We start from the raw sequence: 20,748 nt of genomic DNA, 5'->3' as shown, positions 1-20,748 counted from the left end.
ATGCGCGCGCTCTACTGGAGTGGTCTTTTAAATCACCGCTAGTCGGAGAACCACATATCTGTCCTATTAAATATTTCTTCGGTGGTTGTTGGTCCACTTGAAAAAACCAACAAATCCGGACGCTTAAAAAAACTTCGACCGATCTTGTCAGCCGAAGATGTGTCTGGTGATAATGAAACGAGAGATAAAACAGCTAAATTATCAATAATATTATTTATTATAGACAAGTACAAGGAAGAACGAAAATCATTTACAAAGATTTCACTTTTCTGAATTCACAAGTGCGCTGTTACAGCGTGTGGTTCTGCGAAGTCAATAAAAACTTAGGAGTTACGCCCTGTTGATTATGGTGAGTAATGACGAACAGAGTCGTAAGCGACTGGCCCTTAGGTTCATAGGGAAGAACAAAGTGAGGGTGGAACCACATAGTACCCTAAATTCCAACAAGGGAGCAGATCACTCACGATCTTCTGCCGTAAGTTGGGTACTATCGGATATCAAGGATATCAGAACTGTCCCAGCAGTCAGTTATTTCTGTTCAGAGGATAGTGGTGTTGATGTGCCAACATCCTCACTTATTATAATCTTTTCTACTCCGACGGACCCTGAGCGAATAAAGATAGGCTACCTCTTTTACCATGTACATACTAAATCACAGACGCTGCTTTCAGTGTCGGGGTTTTGGTCACATCAAAATTGGTTGCACAAAGGAACAAGTTTGTTGGCGTTGCAGCTATACGGAACATGATCATATCGAATGACCTGAAGCTGAAAGTGTATAAATTGTAAGGGTTCACATTCACCAAGATCTCGAGAATGTCCCCTTTAAAAGGAAAAACAGGCAATATTAAGGATTACTACTGAACAGAAACTGTCCTTTGCTGTGAGACTAAAGAAAATACCTCAACATGAGGAATGCTGTACAACTCGCTGTTAGTTTTTTCAGGCTGTTTTTAACAATGTGCAAAAGGAGAAAGAGTGCTCATCGTACAAAGAACTGACCAAATAGGTCCAAGCATTGTCAAACCAGGTAAAAGCCCTTATTTCTACTATTACATCATTGAGTACAGGTAAAAAGAAGGATATTTTTGGCGGAAAGTCCGACAGGGGTTCATTGAAAACCACTTCAGTTGGTACACCACCTCATAAAATTCCCGCTGTACGAATTTTGCGGAAAACTGCGAAGATCCCAATGAAGGGATCTACAAAACCATCGTCGCCTGTTACGATATCTCAGCCTCTCAGGCTTCCAAATCCCCATCATCACCACCTTGAGATATTTTCGAGGATATGTGGTAGATGAAGTGCCCGAAAAAACAAAGTACCTCCTTAAAGTCTTAAATATTAAAAAGAAAAATCGGATAATATTTGATAAATAATCTGCATGCAGTATGTTTCATATAACGGTAAAAAACTAATGTTATGTGTACAAATAAAATTCACTGAAATGTTTGCGGTTTCCGACTTCGTTTGAGGATGTCGAAAATATTGATTTTCGTCAAAGCCATGATGATGGGTGGTTCGGAAAGCGGATTGGATTGGAAATAAGGATTCCATTGATCAGTACGATAAGAGTGATTGCGCGATCCACCAACTTGTCAAGTACAAACCTGATACTCGATAGCGCAAATGAATTGATGGAAACAACTCCATAATCAATTGTATGGATAAACGTTCGGGCCATGTGTGGATCGGGACAATTTCCGCTGCCGAATGTACTGAAAGCAACGGCAACCTCGTCACCAAGCCAGATGATGTGGCGAATACGTTTGGAAACTAGGTTAAGTCAGTTTCACCTACATCATCATATTGTCGTGAGTTTATGAGGTATAAGTTGCAGATATAAATTATCCCATTTGTTAATGGAGATTACGAAATGAATTAAAGATTCCATTTTCTTTTGATAAGCTATACTACCTTAGCTTTGAATAAATCCCACTTACCACGGAAATGATATCAAGCTCAGTATGTTATCTCACCTCCCTCCTACTGCATTACATCATCCTTTGTCTATCCATAATAAAATATTCTCTAATTATAATTTTCCAGTTCCTTGGTCAGAAGCAGTGGTAATTCTTATACTGAAACCTAGTAAAGATAAATCGTGTCCTTCAAGTTACCGTCCTGTATCCTTGACCAGTATTATGTGCAAGGTGATGGATTCGATCTAATACTCGTTGGAAAGCTGATCGAGTATGCATATTGAGCTTCTATCGAACTTTGTTCCATTCCCGCTTAAACTACGGATGCGTGACTTATTCGTCCGCACGGACTACCACCCTAAAAATGCTCATCCCAACCCACATGCTGAAGACACCACCTGTAACGATTCCAGTCGCTATACCAACACCCCGTCCTTTTCCAAGCCCTGATGGGCTTTAACGGAGATCGTCTTTTTAAATGATTACATTTCACAGTAATTAGCCAGGCCTCGTTGAAATGCTACCAATGTAAATACCTCTGTAGACATTTACATCAGTGAATTTTGACTCAGCTTTTGCCTTCGCTGTTCTAAAAATACTCACTGTCCATCATTCCTTTATCCGTCTTGGTACAGGTGCGTTTCACTCAAGCCCAGTGGTAAGTCTACTAGTTGACAGCAATGAGCCATCTCTTTGGAATAAACGAAACCAAATGATCCGCTCCAATGAAGCTCGCATTAAAGCGCAACCAAATCATTCTTTCTACCTTTGAAGCGGTGTTTTCCAACCTGTATGTTAATCGATATGAGGAACAGCTATCATTTGTTGTTCAGCTAGGCACCAGAGATCAGCCCCATTTCTTAGCTCTCAGTAAACAATTACCACCAGTTCATACTGTTGTTCAATGTTATTTCTCCTCCTTGACAGCCTTCTCTCATAAATCACTGCTTTGGTCTTTGTTAATATGCTGGCATTTTGGTCATAAAAAGAATACAAATCCGATTAAATTAAAAAAATTCTATAATCTTATAAATAGTGTGAATCCTAATGCTGTAGTTTATATGGACAACTCTAAAAACGTTAATTCTGTTGGTTGTGCTTTTGTAATTCACAAAAGAACATACATATTTGGCCTTCCCAGCATTGTCAGTATTTTTGTTGCATAGCTGTATGCTGTTAATAAGGCCTTAAATATAATTAGCCCAACATTTCGACATCTACTTGTTTGCTCAGATTCCATAAGTGCTTTACATGTGATTAGTGACATGTACTCCAGACACCCTATTGTCTGTGAGATTCAGTGTGTTATTTCTCAAATGAGTCAACAGCAAACAACAGTGAGCTTCTGCTGAATATCCAGCCATATTGAAATTTCAGGCAATGAGCACACTGATAGTATGAAAAAAAAAGGCTTGTTTCCAGCCTTCTTTCATTAATTACGTTATTTACAATGGTCTTGTCTGTTTCCTGAAGAGGTGGTCTGTGATGAGTGGCCAAGTAAATGGCATGTTACAATAAATATTAGACTTCATCCTGTTAAGAACAGGATGTATCATCATTGATCTAATCATGCAGGAATAACTGTCGAGAGGAGGTTATTATTTGCCTTTTGTGAATAGGCCCACTCATGGATATGTCATGACTCAAACAGATGAACCCATCTGTGTTTGCTGAGACTGCCACCTAACAGTACACCACATCTTTGTGGACTGTGTCTGTTATGCGGCATTAGTCAGAATTTTAAGAAGTTTAATATCAAAAATTAATTTAAATGTCAGGAAAAGATTTTTGAAAGTATATGTTTGGAGCGTCGCTTTATATGGAAGTGAAACTTGAACGATTGGAGTACCTGAGAAGAAAAGATTAGAAGCTTTTGAAATGTGGTGCTAAAGGAGAATGTTAAAAATCAGATGGGTGGATAAAGTGACAAATGAAGAGGTGTTGCGGCAAATCGATGAAGAAAGAAGCATTTGGGAAAATATAGTTAAAAGAAGAGACAGACTTATAGGCCACATATTAAGACATCCTGGAATAGTCGCTTTAATATTAGCGGGTCAGGTAGAATTGTGCAGGCAGGCAATGTTTGGAATATGTAAAAAAATTATTAGGGATGTAGGATGTAGGGGGTATACCAACGACTGGTACTAGATAGGGAATCATGGAGAGCTGCATCAAACCAGTCAAATGACTGAAGACAAAAAAAAATAATAATTACAATAATTTCTCAACAGTAATTATAAATTATCTACACATTTTTCATTCAGCAGAAATTTTAGTTATTAGAAGCATGTGCACAGAGACTATTTTCTTTTATCAGTAGCCCTTGGAACATATAAAAAAACATTCTTCAAATATCACTTGCCAACATTAACAGTTTCTATTCTATAAGAATATTGAACAAAGCTTTTGAAAAGTATTGAAGTTTTTTTTTTTTTATTTATAAAATTTACTTAATTAAATTATTTAACATATTTTTTCAGATATATCTTTTTTTAGAATAACAGACAACAATTTTATTTTTAATAAAAATAAAAACTAAAAGATTTTTAGAGTTTGATAAAAGATTGTCGGCAATGTTCTCAATTCAGTTCATATTTTATGTTTGTTTTAAATCTTACTCATAACCAAATAAATGCATTTTATTAATTTTCTTTTTTTAATCATAAAGAGAAATATCCTCTGGTGGTTTCATTGTAAATTTCTTCCAGAAAACAAAATCAAAGATTTTTTAAAACAAAAATTACATTGTTTATATAGATGATAAAAAGATAACTTTTTTCTTCATTATTACTTGATATTTCATTGTTATAAGGTAATGGATAAATATAATTAAATAAGAATGATATTTAAATTTTTTTCTTGTAAAATTTCAAGAAAATTAGTGTTTAAACTAGTACTTCAAAATTAATACATATCTCATATTCTTAAGATCCTTAGTTTACGTTCTGTTCTTCTTATTTTAATGTTAACAAAACACGAGTTTTTCACCATTTAATTTTTTACTTTTCTGTCTAGATGGTGCTTTCTAGAAGTAATCGGTCCAATTTAGGCATATGCAGTTTTCATTAGATCTTGGCATTTTGATCCCTAACACTAAATTCAAGCAGCCACCAATCTCTTTCCTGCCATTGAAGACGGCTTGTAGGTGGGCCTGTGACAAAAGCCAAAAGGCCAAGTTGTTCACTGAGCACTAGGGGAAGGTGTTTCAGTCGTATGAGATGCACAGTGGTATGGCTGTAGAAGTTTAGTGAGTTCTTAATTAGCCTGATACCTTTGTGTCTTCATTTGAGGCCTTTCTTGAAGGTGAAGATAAGACAAGAGGTGAAGAGGGTAGGGTGCAAATGGAAGGCTTCAGGGTTTGACTGCATTAAGGTATTGAAGATATCGTCACTACCGTCGGGTTGTTTCTTACATATCGGACCTCTTTAATATGATTCTTAGGACAACTCACTACCCTTTGGAATGGAAGGTGTCACAAATAACGATGGTCTTGAAACCTGGAAAGCCTTTGCAGGAGGTGTCTTCGTATAGACCTGTAAGCCTGCTACTGGTTTAATCCAAATTCTTTAATTACAGTCAAGAGATGTCAGCATTCTTCGATAACAACTCAGGAGTTTCGCAGAGCTCAGTTCTGGGGGCAGTTCTCTACCTGATCTACATTTCTGACCTGCCTACTCCACCCAATGTCACGGTTGCATCGTACGTGGATGACTCGAGGATCTTGATGGTTGACGATAACCCGGCTACTGCCTAGGAGAAATTGCAATCTGCAGTGAATGCCATCAATGTTTGGTTGCGTACATGGAAAATAAAGGTTAATCCGGCAAAGTCCAGCCACGTGACGATCACGATGAGGAAGGAAGATTCCCTGTGGTTCGATTAAACGGTGTCAGGATACCTGAAGTCAGTATGGTACGGTACCTGGGCTTTTACCATAATCGCCGTTTGACGTGGAGAGATCATATTAGGGAGAAGAGAAAGTTGCTTGAGATTAAGCTTAAGAAGATGTACTGGGTGTTGGGTATGATATCACTACTTTCTTTGTCCAGCAAGGTTCTGCTCTACAAGGCTTTCTTGAAACCGATATGGACGTACGGGTTTAAAATCTGGGAAACGGCTAGTAACAGCAATGTTGAGGTTATTCAACGGTTTCAGAGCAAACTTCTACAGAACATAACCCACGCGCCCTAGGTCGCGAGAAATGCTGAGATCCACGATTACGTAGATATTCAATACGTTCAAGAGGAAGTTGGACGTCTACTTTCAAGAACATGTGTATGTGGCAAGGTTGGATAAGCATATTAACCATCTCGTTCTGGATCTGCTAGACAACAGCGAGGACGTTAGGAGACTAAAATGACTCCATGTGCTTAATTTTGTTGATGGCCCGTTATGATGATCCGGTTTGGCGTCTTGTGCTCACGTTTATTGTTTCTTGGCTGTTTCAAAGTTACTATTTCGTTTACAAAGAAGGCACTATCAAATGTTGTATTATTTATGTTATGCTATTGCTTGTTTGTTATGTTATATTATTGTTTTTGTTTACTTGAGGATTATTATTGAGTGGTTCTCTTTCACGTGATGGTCAGTCATACAACTTACAACTTCATTGCAGAAGCTGATTATAAGTAAATAAAGGAATTCAGCAAAAAAATAAATAAAAATAAAAATATTTTTCTTCAGCACATTTGTTAACAGTTAAAGAATAATAATATTTGGAAAACAAAATAGTTTTTCAAAATCGCACCCTCACCCCAAAATGTGCTCTAAACTACTGCTATGTTGTGACATCACAGGTGAGCGGAAGAATTAAATAAATTAATAATATGTAAAGTATAAAAAACTAACTCGGTCTGGCTGGGTCTCGAAGTCGATCGCCCGGTTGACTCAGGTAGGAGGTACTTGGTGCGTTAAGCCTCTTGGCTACATCAGTCTGCCGACCGTATAAACGAAATTTGTTATCTGTAAGTTGTGAAATCAATTAGTTTAGTTAGTGCCGACCTTCGCCGCTAGTACCGCCACACCTGTGCGATTTAATGCAGTATGAGCGCGCGCGCTTTAGTTAGAATCACTGAATTAAATAATTATTTAACTTTAATGAATTAAATATTGTATTTAAATAAAATTATAAATATTTTCAATTAAGTTGTGTTTGTTAAGCCTTGCATCAGAAACAACCGACAGTTGTATGACTTTTCCGGAACGCGACTCTAGCCGCGTGATGGGAGTGTCCTGTAACTGTGCTGTCAGTTTTTTACAAACCTTTTTCTAATAGTAGTCTTTTTTAACAGAGAATTTTTCCAATATATTTTCGTATTTTCTACTTTTATTTTAAATAACTAACTAGTATATAAAATAATAAATTAAAAAACAATGCATGATGAAGTAAAAAAAAAATAATTCATATTTTTTCAATTCTTTTAATTTGAATTTTTTTAAATCTGAATTAAATTTAAACATTTTAATGGTATTTCTATCAGTTTAATTTTTTACAATAGTAATGTGTAATTTAAAAAAAAAATAGACTTCTACAAAAGTCGTAACAGTTTGATTTTAATTATTTAAAATCACGTACAAAATCAAAGTAGACATATATATATATGTATATATACGTCTATAAGAAAATAAAAACTGTATTGATGTAGATACTACAATTTTGGAAAAAATACTGGCGTAATAACGGAGCATTTTTTCTAATACAGACTAAAACAAATAGTTTAATAACCAAATAGACTAAATTAAATTATTAAAAATTTTTCTTAACTTTAATAGGATTTCATACAACTTGACTTGAAAAACAATGGAAAATCATCATGAGAGAAAATCCATAATATTGTATTAAATCGAATTTTTTTCCTTCAAATTGTGAGTAATAATTTGGTAAACTATAATTTTTTAATTTATTTTAATTATCAGGATATTTAATTTAAAAATACATCTAAATATTATTATTCTTTATAGAATTTCACTGTTATACGATTGTAGTTTTCATTCGTAGTTGTATATATTTCTGATAAAAAGTTTTTGAACTCTTAAACATATATCTCATTAAGGGGTTTTGTCAGGTATCGTATTGTTCAGTCGCTTTGTTAAACTAACGTCACAGTCAGCTGCCGCTCCCATCTGTAGTTTAGTCATATTTTTCTTTTAGCCCTGCTCTGTTTCCTGTTACTTTAGGTAACAATTAGTTTTGGACACTGTACTGTATATGAATTCTATTATTGTTATAATAAAGAGTATGGCTAATTATATGCAATTCATAGTGAATTAATTATTACCATTACACTGATATCGGTTAATTATATTTATTTTTATTTAGTTAATGTTTTAAAAGAATTTTAAGTAATTTTATAAATTCCGTTGTCTATTTTTCAAACATTTATTTTTTTGATTTTGGCTAGCAAGTAGACCCGAGTATTAACTTTCATTTAATTTTTTTTCTCTTAAAGTCTTTCCACATTTTTTCATTCTTTCTCAATTTTTTCTCTTTTATCTTGTGTCTATTTTCCTTCTCCATTTTTGGGAGAAGAGTTTTGCCGGAACCCTTTCATATTTTTTAACATTTTTCCAATTTTTCCCCCCATTTTTTAATATCTTCTGTAGTTGTTTGTTTTTATCTTAAATTTATTTATTAAATCTTATTATATAATCATAAATAAATTTACTTTTCTGTATAGTTATTTTGAAGGTTTTCATTATATTTGAATCTTTTTTACAGATTTCCATAGCCCATCCATTGTTATTATTAGAATCAAAACGAAGACCACCTTTATTTTGATAGTAATATGATGCAGCCGCTTATTTATGAAGTTTCAAAGAGAAATTAAAAAAAAAAAACAAATCAACAAATTTCGTACCACCAACTAGAACATTAAAATACTAATGTATATGTATATGCGCGAATTATGAAAGGTTTGAAAGATTAATAAACTTAGAAGTAAAGGAAGAAAAACATTTATCTAGAATTGTTGTATAAAAAAAAAAAAAACAAAAACAAAAAAACAGTACTTCGTTGATTCTTCTGGTCGATACTTCTACATGTTTGTTAAAATTTCATTTTATCAAATTTATCACTATGTTAGAATCGATGTAAAGAATTACTGTTGAACGGAATTTAGTGTATTTGTTTGAAGTTCTTTATTTGTAATTTTATGTTAAATAACAGCAATTAACATTGTCTGTATTTGTCAACATCATGAATGGATTGTCAGTAAGTCTAATAAAATTTACCTCTTTGAAAAGAGTAAATAATAATAATAATATATTTTTCATTATCGAGCTAAAATGTTAAAATAAGAAATGCCCTTAGTTTATTATACAAAATTTCTTGAATTAAAAAGATCAGTATAAAATTGTGTAGCTCTTGTTATTTCCACAATCAATTTTTCTTATCATAATTTTAAATTCCTACTGGTTATGTTAATTAGAGAAAAATTAATCACACTTTTACATTTTATACTGAAATAAAACTAACAAAAGATTTGTATTGTTGTTAGTATTAACTCCCGCCTAATCTTTTCTCATGGTACTCACCAAATTTGGGAGGTTTACGACCGACAATTTTTCAATTACTGATATTTTTTCAAGTAATACATTTGTCTCAATCAGAAGTAATAAAAAAATTAATTATTTACGATTGGAGTATATTTGAAAATAAAAAATATAATTAAATTTAAATATCTTTGTAAACAACACAATAATGAAAATTATTTTTCACCGTCAAATTTCTTCAAATAATTATTTCAGGTAGGGTTTTATTGAATACTAATTACAGGGAATCCTAAAACTTTAAGCTTAAAATATTTATTATTTAATTAACAAGAGTACCTACCAATTTTAGGTCATTTTTTCATATTTATTCCCCACATTAAACTCACTATTGAAGTATGTTTTAAAATGAGTAAATTAGCAAATGATTAAATACAAATAATATTTATCACCTTTCTTATAGTTGTCTATTACTCTCTATAGCTTTCTTAGCAGTTCTCTATTTGGAGAAAGTACATAAAAATAGTTATATTGTTTCTTAAACTAATAAATATGTACTGTTGGTTAACATCCTAAAAAGCAAACAATGAGTATACGCAATGTTATTGTTTTCAATAATGGATTAAAAGTAGTATTATTATTTTATTAATATTTACTTTCTATTTTTTTTTTTTAATCTGATAACTTATCCAAAATGACAATTCAATCCTCATAAAAGACCCGCATAAAAATAAACGATTACTTTTGTTTACACCATTCTTAAATATCTGACTTTTTTTCATGGGTGTTATAGGTATTTTGGTATTGTTACTGTACTATTTTTTTTTTCCGTCAAAGAGAATAGTGTTATAATTATCTTAAAATATTTCTTAATTTTAAATACAATTCTGTCCCTATCGTAATAATGGCTCATACATAAACTTTCTTATTCAGCTTATAAAAACGAACTTACTAGTTTTTCCTTGTTAATTTCTGAAAATAATAATTTCTTGGTAGCTATTATTTGAAAAATGACTTGTGATCGAAAAATGTAGCTCCAAAAGCTCCAAAATTTGATGAGGAAAACGAAAAAAGGATTAATAATTGCCGTTAAAAGGTATTTTTAACATTTAAAAAATTGTTTTGAAAGATTTATGTGGCCGTAATATAAAATAAGGTTAATAATAGTATAAAAACGAAAAGGGATAATTTTCTTTAACGTAATTAATAGGAAAATTATTTAGGAATAATGTCACTAAGTTTATTTCCATTATAACAATACGATTTATTATCTTTCAAACTTGTTGGAAAAAATCTATTACGATTAAGTATTTTGATATTTCCATACAATTTTGACCTTATGGTTTATTGATATATTATTATATGTTTTTATAACATTGGTTACACGGGACTTAGCACGTACGCCACTACTTTAAGGTTATTGATCTAGCTTTAAGACAAACGGTCATTATGTAACGGTCTTTCAAGTTATTCGGTTATCCATAAGATATATGGAAATTTCTATTTCTTCTGAATATTTTAAATATCAGGCTAGAATTATCAGTTATAGCATCTACAAGAAATGCATCTAGATTATGAACTTCGTAAGTCAAATAAATCATATAAATATGTGCTCTTATTTATTTATACGTTATTGTTTATACGCATGATCTGTGTAAAATTGAATATGGATTATTTTTTTAATAAATACAGTACATTTATTTTTTCCTTCACAAGAATATAAATAGTATTTTTTATTGATATGAATCTAAAATATGAAAACTCTGTAATACTATTTCTAACGTAATAATGACAACTAAATTTGTAATAGTACTTCTAACGTAAGTAATTAAAAAAAAAAACAATAATCTAGCAATGATTTTCATTAACTTTTGGCATTTGCAAAGAGATTAAAAAAACATTATATTTACCTGAAGATAAAGTTAAGAATTATTATTAGTATTATTATCTAAATATTAATTTATTTTATTATTTTTGTTTTTAGAAAAAATAATAACAGTGGGAAACATTAATTCTCCTTAATAAACGTTTAATCTGTAAAATTAACCAATTGTAAAATGTCTATTGACTCAATCCTTTTCTAAGGTAAGTTACTTGATAAAACGTAGTTAATAAATCTTAAATGATAGTATTTCAAAATATTTAATATAATTTTGATTGCAATATTGCTGAATGAATTGCAAAAAATCAATATTTTTTTATGAACTCTGATAACAGTTCTAAATTTTTCCTGCTGTAATATTATGGATAATTTATAAAATAAATGTAAGAAAATCAAAATTCCAGTTAAGCAGAAACAAAATATAAAGTAATGAAATAATAAATAAAATATTTACCTTCCCATCAGTTAGTTTAATCCTTATTCTTTCATAATTATAGAAAATTGTTCCAATCCTGAAAAATATAAATTTACAGAAAAGTACAAAAAACATTCAAGTCAATAGTCAAAAGTTAGAAAAATTTATAAAAATAACCTTTTTGTGGTTGATATGTCTATTTCCTTTTAAACTAATTGTTAGGGTTATTTCCCCAAGTAGTATTTTAATGATATTCTTTTTTGATAATCTAAAATACGTAAGAGTTATCAAATAATTCAATCTCTTTCAAAATATAAAATTTCTCAATACCTTCCCAACCCCTCATTTGTTTTTCTAAAAAAAATTATTACCCTTAATATAAAAGCTTTTATTAATAATTGAACATAATAAGTACACGCAAATTTAGTGTGAGAAACACTAATTTTTTTGAGTGAACGTTTAACTACTCTCTTAGTATTTTTTATAGGTATTTAAATGTGACTTATATAAAGCAACTTTACAAATGAAGAATAAAAAATCGACTGGAGTAGATGAACTTCCTATAAAATTTTATAAATGTTTAAAGGAAGAAGTGGAAGAAATAGCTTAACTGTGTAATAGGATATATAGTACGGAAGAATGGCATGACGACTTTCTGAAAACAGTAATGATATCAATTCCGAAGGAAACGGTACAAAAAAGTACAGAACACAAAACAATTAGTTTAATAGTCCATGCCGCCAAAATATTGTTTAGTCCCAAACCGGAGGTTGGTAAGAATAATGAAAGAGAATGCAGGAGAGGAAGAGTTTGATTTCAACAAAGGGAAAGGAGAAAGAGGTACCATCGGGATACTAAGGATAGTTGGAAAGAGATATTTAGAGAGAGGAAAAGGAATGTCTGTTTTTCATAGATTTAGACAAGACATTTTATACAGTTAAATGGGAGAAAGTGATGAATTTTCTTAAGGAGAAAAGCGTAGATGGAAAGAAACAAAGTTAATTAAACAATTATACAAGAGATAAACAGCAGTAATGAAAGTAAATAGGAATATGATTGACTGGGTGAATTTAGGTTGAGGATTTAGAAAAGGATACTGCCTCTTACCGCTACTGTTCATCATTTACATTGAACATATGATAAGGATGTATTAGAAGAAAAGAAGTAGGAATAAATAAAGGAACATGAAAAATAAGATGCATAAAATCTGCTAATGGATCAAAACTGATGGCAAACACGTAATTCAAAATTTTTAACATTCCCGAAGGAATGAAAGCGTATTGGGTAAAAATAAATATGGGAAAAACTAAAGAAATGAAAGTAAATAACAAAGAGGTAAGGACACGTGAAGGAAGAATAGAAAAATAAAATAAAATACAGATATTTGGGTAGTATGGTGACGGAGGACTAGAAGAGCGCAATAGAAATGGAAGTAAGATAACGATGGCAAAGGAAGCCTTCAGTAAGAAGAGGAAATTACTGTGTAGTAAAAATCTGGACTTAGAATTAAGGAAGAGGTTAGCCGAATGCTATGCAGTGGAGTGTCCTGAATCGGGATGAAACATGGATGATGAGGGAGATGGACTGGATTGAGGTTTTTTGAATATTTAGATATTGAGAAAAATGGAAAAAAGATGCATGAATAAAGTGAGGAATGTGGTAATAATGAACAGTATTAAATAAGAAAAAACAATTATGCGGGTAGTACCCAAAAGAAAAGAAAACTGGTTAGGACAAGTGTTTAGAGGAAGTGAATCTTGGCAACTGCATTGAAAGGGTGAGTAGAAGGAGAAAGAAAGCGAGGAAAAAGAAAGATGAAGTTAATAATTGAGATGAAGATTAAAAGCTACAAGGAAACAAATGAGAACGCTTGGGATAGAAATGGATGGAGAAAGCGGGAGTTTAAGGGACCTGTCGCCAGTCAGAATACCAGTTAATGGTGATTGAAAAGAAATGTTAAAGATAAGAACTATTTAAAAATAAAAAGATTAATCAACGATTAAAAATGAAATGACATGTTCAAGAAAAAATTTTAATTAAAAAATTTGCATCAAACAGAAAGTAATAGAAAGTATATTAAACCAGTCACATGATTGACGACAAAAAAGGTTTTAAAAATGATTTAAAAGCAGATTGTAAAGATGCTAAAATTATTTAAAAAAATAATATCCAAACACCAATAAAACAATTAAAAATTTAATCATTCATGCAAAACGTTTTTTTTTTTGTGATATAAACTTTTGAAATTTTATAAACTTACGATATTGTATAAAGAGTAAAAATAAAATTGATTGGTGAAGGTGATGGATGGTCTATATTTATTCTACTGGAAAAGAATCAGTTTCATTACGCTGTTTCTTTCCTTTCTTTTTCTGTTTCTTTTTTTAACAAATAAGAAAAATTACCCAAAAACCAAGCAAAGAAGATCATTTCATATAATATTTTTAAGGGCTGTAAAAATATCCACACGGAAAGCACACATTGATAAAAAGTGTAAATGTCCATTATTCATTACTCAAAAACAGGAAACTAAATTTAAAAATAAAAATATATTTCTTGACTTCCACGGTAGAGTAGAAACGTCTTTCCCTTTCATCCAAGAGACAGTGGATTTTTCATGTACTAAAAAGTACATATCTCATTATTATCTTAGAATTTCATGCACTGGACATCAAAATGCAGGCAAGTCAGTTGTTAATATATTCTATAAAAAGTAATAATAAAATATAACAGATACACACGCGCGCGCACACACACACACATACAAACACACGAATACACACTTAATTGCTGCTACATATACATCACTTCAGTGCTACTTTAACTTTGTCTAAATAAGTCGGTTGATTTGGTAAAGTACTTATCCCCCATAAGCAATTAAATGTCTGCGTTTAATATGAAATTGACCATCAGTAATTTTATTAAAGTATTTGAAGTAAGGTACATCAATTCTGTTTTGGATAATCGGTGTGATGGTTAGTATTCTAGCTTTTAAATAAGTAGATCTCCATTTCAATTCGTAGTAATAATCTGGAATATTTTCACCTATCATTTTATTCATCTCATCTTCCTTGTTTTATGTCTTTTTACCCTTAGAAGCGTGGGTAAAATCACATTATTATTGATAGTAATAATGTGGGACAAATTTACTGGGAACTGGAAAAAAATCAGAAATAAAAATTAGAAGCTAACAAACGCCAATGAGTTCAAAAACTGGAATGAATTCTCTTCTGCACCGTTTACTATGTTTTTAATTGTGAATTTTGACGTTATCCCTATTACAGAATAAAACATAAAAGAAATTATTGATGATATTCAACATAGGGAAGAAACAAAACCCATGAAGGAGTAAAGAGAACGGAAAATCCAGTACTCAATCGTAATCAGGCGAAAAAACTATTTAATAATCCAAAATTGATCTTGGAGTCCACAAAAATACCAATAAAAAATATATTAGGTAGATTTCATAAGAAAGCTACATATTGTAATGGGTACCATGATTCCATTCCCGAAAATTTCGACAATCTTCGCGTTTCACATCCTCCAGACCCCAAAACCACCGTCAGTCCAAAAGTTTATATATATATATATATATATATTATTTCACTTTCTTGTGGACACGATAACTGCCGTAATTTTGCGCCAATCAATTCCAAATTGATACATAAAATATAACGACCAAAAATCTCGGTCGAATTCTTTATTGGGAAAAATCGGACGAGGGGGGGGCTTTTTCGAAAAAAAAATATCGCTATAACTTTCTTAAGTAAAATATCGAATTTGTTTAAAGTTCCTACTATTCTTTGGATAAGGACCTAAAACTTATCTAATTAAAGTTTTTTGATATCGCCAACCACTGGCCCAGAGGGTGGAAAAAATGGGGTTTCGTAAACAAAAAACATTATATCTCCCTTAATAGGCACAGTATCGAATCGGTTTAAAGTGTTCGTTAGTCCTGTAAACATTAGCTAAAAATTTGTCTGAAACAATTTTTCATATGAGCAATAATTACGGCAAGGAATGACCAAAAAAAAAAAAAAACAGTAAAAACAAAATATCGCTATAACTTTCATATTAAGTAAAATATCGAATTCGTTTAAAGTTCCTACTATTCTTTGGATAAGGGCTAAGGGGTGAAAAAAATGGGGTTTCAATGACAAAAAAAAATCATAGCTCCCGTAATAGACGCAGGATAGAATTCGTTTAAAGTGGTCGTCCTCTAAATATTGCCTAATAAGGCATCTTCTCAACATCACTGTTGTTATATGATTTTTAAATACATGTTTTTAAATAAAAATTTCTGAAAACATTGTCTTTTTTTATCAATACAAAGAAACAAACCTAGAATTTCCCACTAATCCTCAAATAAGTGTGTTATCAAGCAGTTCAGGAAAAATCATAAGTAAGTCTTGATAAATTTAGCAATAGCTTGTAGTGTAATGAGAAAACGTAGTGTCCGTAAAACACACAAAGTAATGTTTGATGTGAGCTCTTACAATCCGAGTTCACCTACCCCTATTTTGCACCGGTGAAATCTACCTTCGCCTTCCGGCGTGCGAAAGGAATTTTTTTTCAAGTACATTGGAGAAGAAAATGCTTGACAAAGAAAGTGTTATTTTAAACAACAGCAAAAAGTTTAGTAGAAAAAAATTGTACATTATAGTGAAAGAAACGTTACTTTCAATATCTAACGAAAATACTGTAATTGAAAGATTTATTAATTTGAGTTTGTTTAGTATTATCTTGTGCTTCGATTTGGTGTTATTTCTCTAAAGTTTTCCTTTTCTGTAAGTGTTTACTGAATTCAACTTGTGGTTGATTATATTTTTAAGCCGGGCATTATGGTTTTACTTAGCAAAAATATTTCAGGTAGGCTATAAAAAAAAATCCTTAACTTGAAAGGAGTTTTTGCATTCACATCATTATGATTTTATTGTTTAAATACTATGAATAATAAATTATCAAAACATAACTTTATTAACGTTTGTTAACTAAGTATTTATCTAAATCATTTTTAGAGATATTACATTCTCACCAAAGAAATAATTATTTTAATAATTAACGTATTAAAATTACGGATTAAAAAGTAAGTACATAAAACCGAAAATTAAACAATAAAGTAATTGTTGATATGTTTATTTTTAGAATTTTTATGTTCTTAATAAGACGTAGTATTTTTAAATAGTCTCGACAGATATTTAGTTGACATATCATTTACAACTTCTGTTTTGATGATTCTTTTATTAAAATTTTAACTAAAGAAAAATGTTGAATAAAATGATTTTTATTATTTATTTTATAATAAAATTATGCCAAATAACTTAGAAATTAAAAACGTTGGACTTATTCATACGTTTTATTTTTTTATTAATAATTATTTTTTAATTAGAGTCTTAAATTGTGAAATCACAAATATTAATTTCACTACGTCAGCATATTATACATTAAGTACCACAGAAGAAAATATAATAGTTGATAGAAAAAAATTGTTTTAGATTTCTCGCGCTTTTTGTGGTCTTTTAGGAAATTCATAAATCTTAAGAACGATAAATTCGTACTTTATAAACAGGTATACGAGTATACAGAAATATATGTATTTAGTAAGCAAATGTATGTTCTTTTTTTGTTTTTTGAGTTTTATTGATATCAATCGTTACGGTCATTAGGTCATAAGTGTTTTATCCAAGACGAAGTGAGTACTTGGTTTCAAAATACCAATTGAAAACATGTCCACAAATGAATCAATTCTTATCTGAAAATATTATAGATATATTATAGATTAGAATTTTACAAAAATTACATTATCTTAAAAAATACATTTAAATTATTTAATATTCTTTGAGCCCATCTGTTGACAAATAGTATGTAGTCCGAATTTTTAATTTCGCTTTCGTTTTTGCTTGTAGAGAAAAGAGCCAAATTTGTTCTAAAAACAGTAAAGATTCATTATTTTTTATTTTTCTAATATCTTCTGTAATTCTTTAAATTCTTTCTATATATATCCTTTAGTTTTTAAAACAATACTGAATAAAGTTTGTCAATAACTAAAAGTAAAATTACAAAATTTATTGTTATATAGCCTATCCGATTTTTTAGTTTTTAAAGAGAGATTTTTTTAAAGAATGTTCAATATATAATAGTGTTTTTTTCGTTCAATACTAAAAAACAGTAAAATTTTTGGTTTATGAATATTTATTCTAGTTAGTATTCAGAATATTTGTATGTTATCAAAGTGAAAAAAAACTGACCGTCTTTATTTCATCTTTATGAAGTAGATTATTTAAAGAATGTACTACATAATATATGAGTAGTTTAACAGTTCATTTAATTTTTACTTAAAATAAAAATGTGTTAATTCATTATTTATAAACTGTATCAATTTTATATATATATATATATATATTAAAAAGTAATAAGTACATTGATTATTAAGATTTTAAACTACTCCTACTTAACGAGAAAAAAAAACTTACATATTTTCTTCGGTATTCTACATAAAAATTCATAACGACCAGTTATCTAGTTAATTATTAGAAATTTAAAAAAATGTTTACTTTGAAATATTACACAAATGTTTAAATCCATAGCTGTTTTTATATTTCTGTAAAATAATATAGAGTATAATTTTAAGATTAAACAGTATAATAATCTAATATGCTAAAAATTTACAAAAAAAAGTATTATTCATAAGTAATTTTTGTGCTTATTACTTTTTTAAGTGAATAACAACATTAGGGACAATTTTTAATTTATAAAATGTTAAAAATTTTATAAAAGGTTATAATGAAAGAAAAGCGCTTACCTTATTGTTCGTTAAAGAATACGTAACGAAGTACGTATCTCCATCGCCGCCGGCAGTTGACTGTCAACCTGGGAAGGTCCTACCGTTCCACTGGACGCCATCTTGTAGTATGTCATTTGTCCCTCTGTGTCATGAATGTATATCTATATATGAATACGGTTGTAAGGAAAACCATTCTTCCGCTGTCCGTCTGTCATATATTTAACCGATAAATACAGTTTGTGCATTTAAATTGTTATAAAAATAATAATTATTACGTAAAAAATTCGAGTTACTGAGGAAGTCCAAATTTTTTTCTGCGAAGTTATTTTGTATCGTACTCATGAGTTATTCATTATCGTAACTAAATAAGCAAATATTGTAATTTTTAATTTATTATTTACCGTCCATTTAATTTAGCATAAAATAATGTTTAGAATAAATCATATTTTTCCGTTAAATATAATAGAATATTTATTTAAATTACTACGGTAATTAATAATGTATTTATTTATGGCATAAAAATATGAAATTGTAATAACCTGGCTAAATAAGGCAACTTAGTAGTGGATTCTTATTTTTTAAATGTTACGCTGCCAGGTAAAGTGATTCGTTAAGAAGCATGAAAAGAATTTCCTGACTGAAAAACTGTCTACCTCTGACAAGCACAGGCAGATGAAGTTTAAAACGGAAAGCCAGTATTCAACGTCCCAAAGGGACAGATATTTAAAAAAATGTATAAATTTTAAATATAGATCTGAATACTAGGGAAAAAAACTCAATCGCTTTAATAAAATCAGCTCTGTTCAGTGACTTCAATGAAAGTTATTTGCGTTAAGAAAGTGGCGCTAAGACAAAATTTCCCGACTTCGATTCAAAATTTCCAAAATTTTATACGTCCTACTAGGCTACGACTGTCAAATTTTAGACGAAATGAAGTAAATATAAATATGTATTTATCAGGAGGCCCTGTTTTACCCATGAAGCAGCTCATTCTCAGTATGAATTTCATGAATTATTTCTATTTAGAAAATAGAGTCTCTAGATAGATAAATCGACAGAACCATCTCCTTGAACCACAAAAATATAAAAAATTCAGCAATAATGCAGGTTCTTGGGTAATGTACTTAGTAAGGATGTAGAGGATATCCATCCAGAATCCATAGAATACCCTGGGGAAGATCCTTCTTTTTATTATTGGAGGATCTTTCGTGGTCCTCAAGGAAGCATGAGACAAACAAATCTTTCCAAAAATCCTTCGTGTGGTGAATCCACCCTGTGTACACAATTCACGGAAAATTAATGAAAGACCAGTTTATAGTCCAAAAAATATAAACAGAGTTTTAAAACAATATTCTTTTAAAATTCTTTGAAAATTTCTTTTTTGTCTACCATTCAGATTTAAGCAAGGTATCAATCACAAAAAAAAATTTTTGCGTAAAAACAAGCATCATGCTGAAAAAAAAAGAAAATATATATATTTTTATTTTTATTTTTATTTAACAGGCTTTACATAATAGAAAATCGGCGAGAAAATCTCGGAAAACCATTTTTTTTTTTTCACGAGAAGAGTGAAGGATCCCTAGTTTGTGATAAAAAATAAAATAAAACTAAACTTTCAAATCTTTTTCAGTTTTAATTTTTGATTTAAAAGTTTTAACAGACAGCAACAGTTATGGAGACTTTTAAAAGTCAACAGCCCTTCTCAGGACTACCATAAGATTATAAATTACAACGAGCCGTCGAAGCCGATCGACAACAAAAACGGCCCTTTTCAGGGCTACCACGAGGTTATTAGTTATAACGAGCCGTTGAAGCCAATCGACGACAACAGCCCTTCTCAGGGTTACTACAAGGTTATTAGGTGCCACGTGCCGTCGAAGGCAACCGGCGACAATTCATACATATCATTCTCATTCATCCTATGAAGTAGGATGAATGAGAATGATATGTATGGTTGTTCCGGAGGCTAAACAGATAAAGAGAGCTCTCATAGATTACTGAAGTTAAGTGTTTATGTAGTTTCACTGCATACTGTGGGTGTTTATTACTAACCATTAAAAACTAGTGATAGACACCACTTTTGTTTCTACCATTATGCAGTGATGAAAAAGTTATTCATATATATCATGATAAATGTTCTATGTATAATAAAAAAAATTACAACAAAATGAATTGAAGCAGAAAGGTAGAAAGTTTTATTAATTTTTATTTTTTTATTACGGTCCAGGGATCCTTCAATCTCTTCGTGAAAAAATGG

The 20,748-nt window shown here is 30.5% G+C and overlaps 1 long non-coding RNA gene across 1 annotated transcript in view; it reads right to left on the bottom strand.

Annotated features, from left to right (window-relative positions):
* Positions 1–18,625, bottom strand: part of LOC142320934 (uncharacterized) — a 34,260-nt gene extending 15,635 nt beyond the window's left edge. Inside the window, exons 1-2 of the long non-coding RNA XR_012755515.1 lie at positions 18,510–18,625; positions 11,747–11,804 (exon numbers count right to left, since the gene is read on the bottom strand). This is a non-coding gene — a long non-coding RNA (uncharacterized LOC142320934). The remainder of the gene's footprint in view (positions 1–11,746; positions 11,805–18,509) is intronic.
* Between the last annotated feature and the right edge of the window lie 2,123 nt (positions 18,626–20,748).

The sequence above is a fragment of the Lycorma delicatula genome, chromosome 3 (assembly GCF_047948215.1).
Source record: "Lycorma delicatula isolate Av1 chromosome 3, ASM4794821v1, whole genome shotgun sequence".
Classification (NCBI taxonomy): Eukaryota; Metazoa; Arthropoda; class Insecta; order Hemiptera; family Fulgoridae; genus Lycorma; species Lycorma delicatula.
This window is presented reverse-complemented; position numbering and strand designations above follow the sequence as displayed.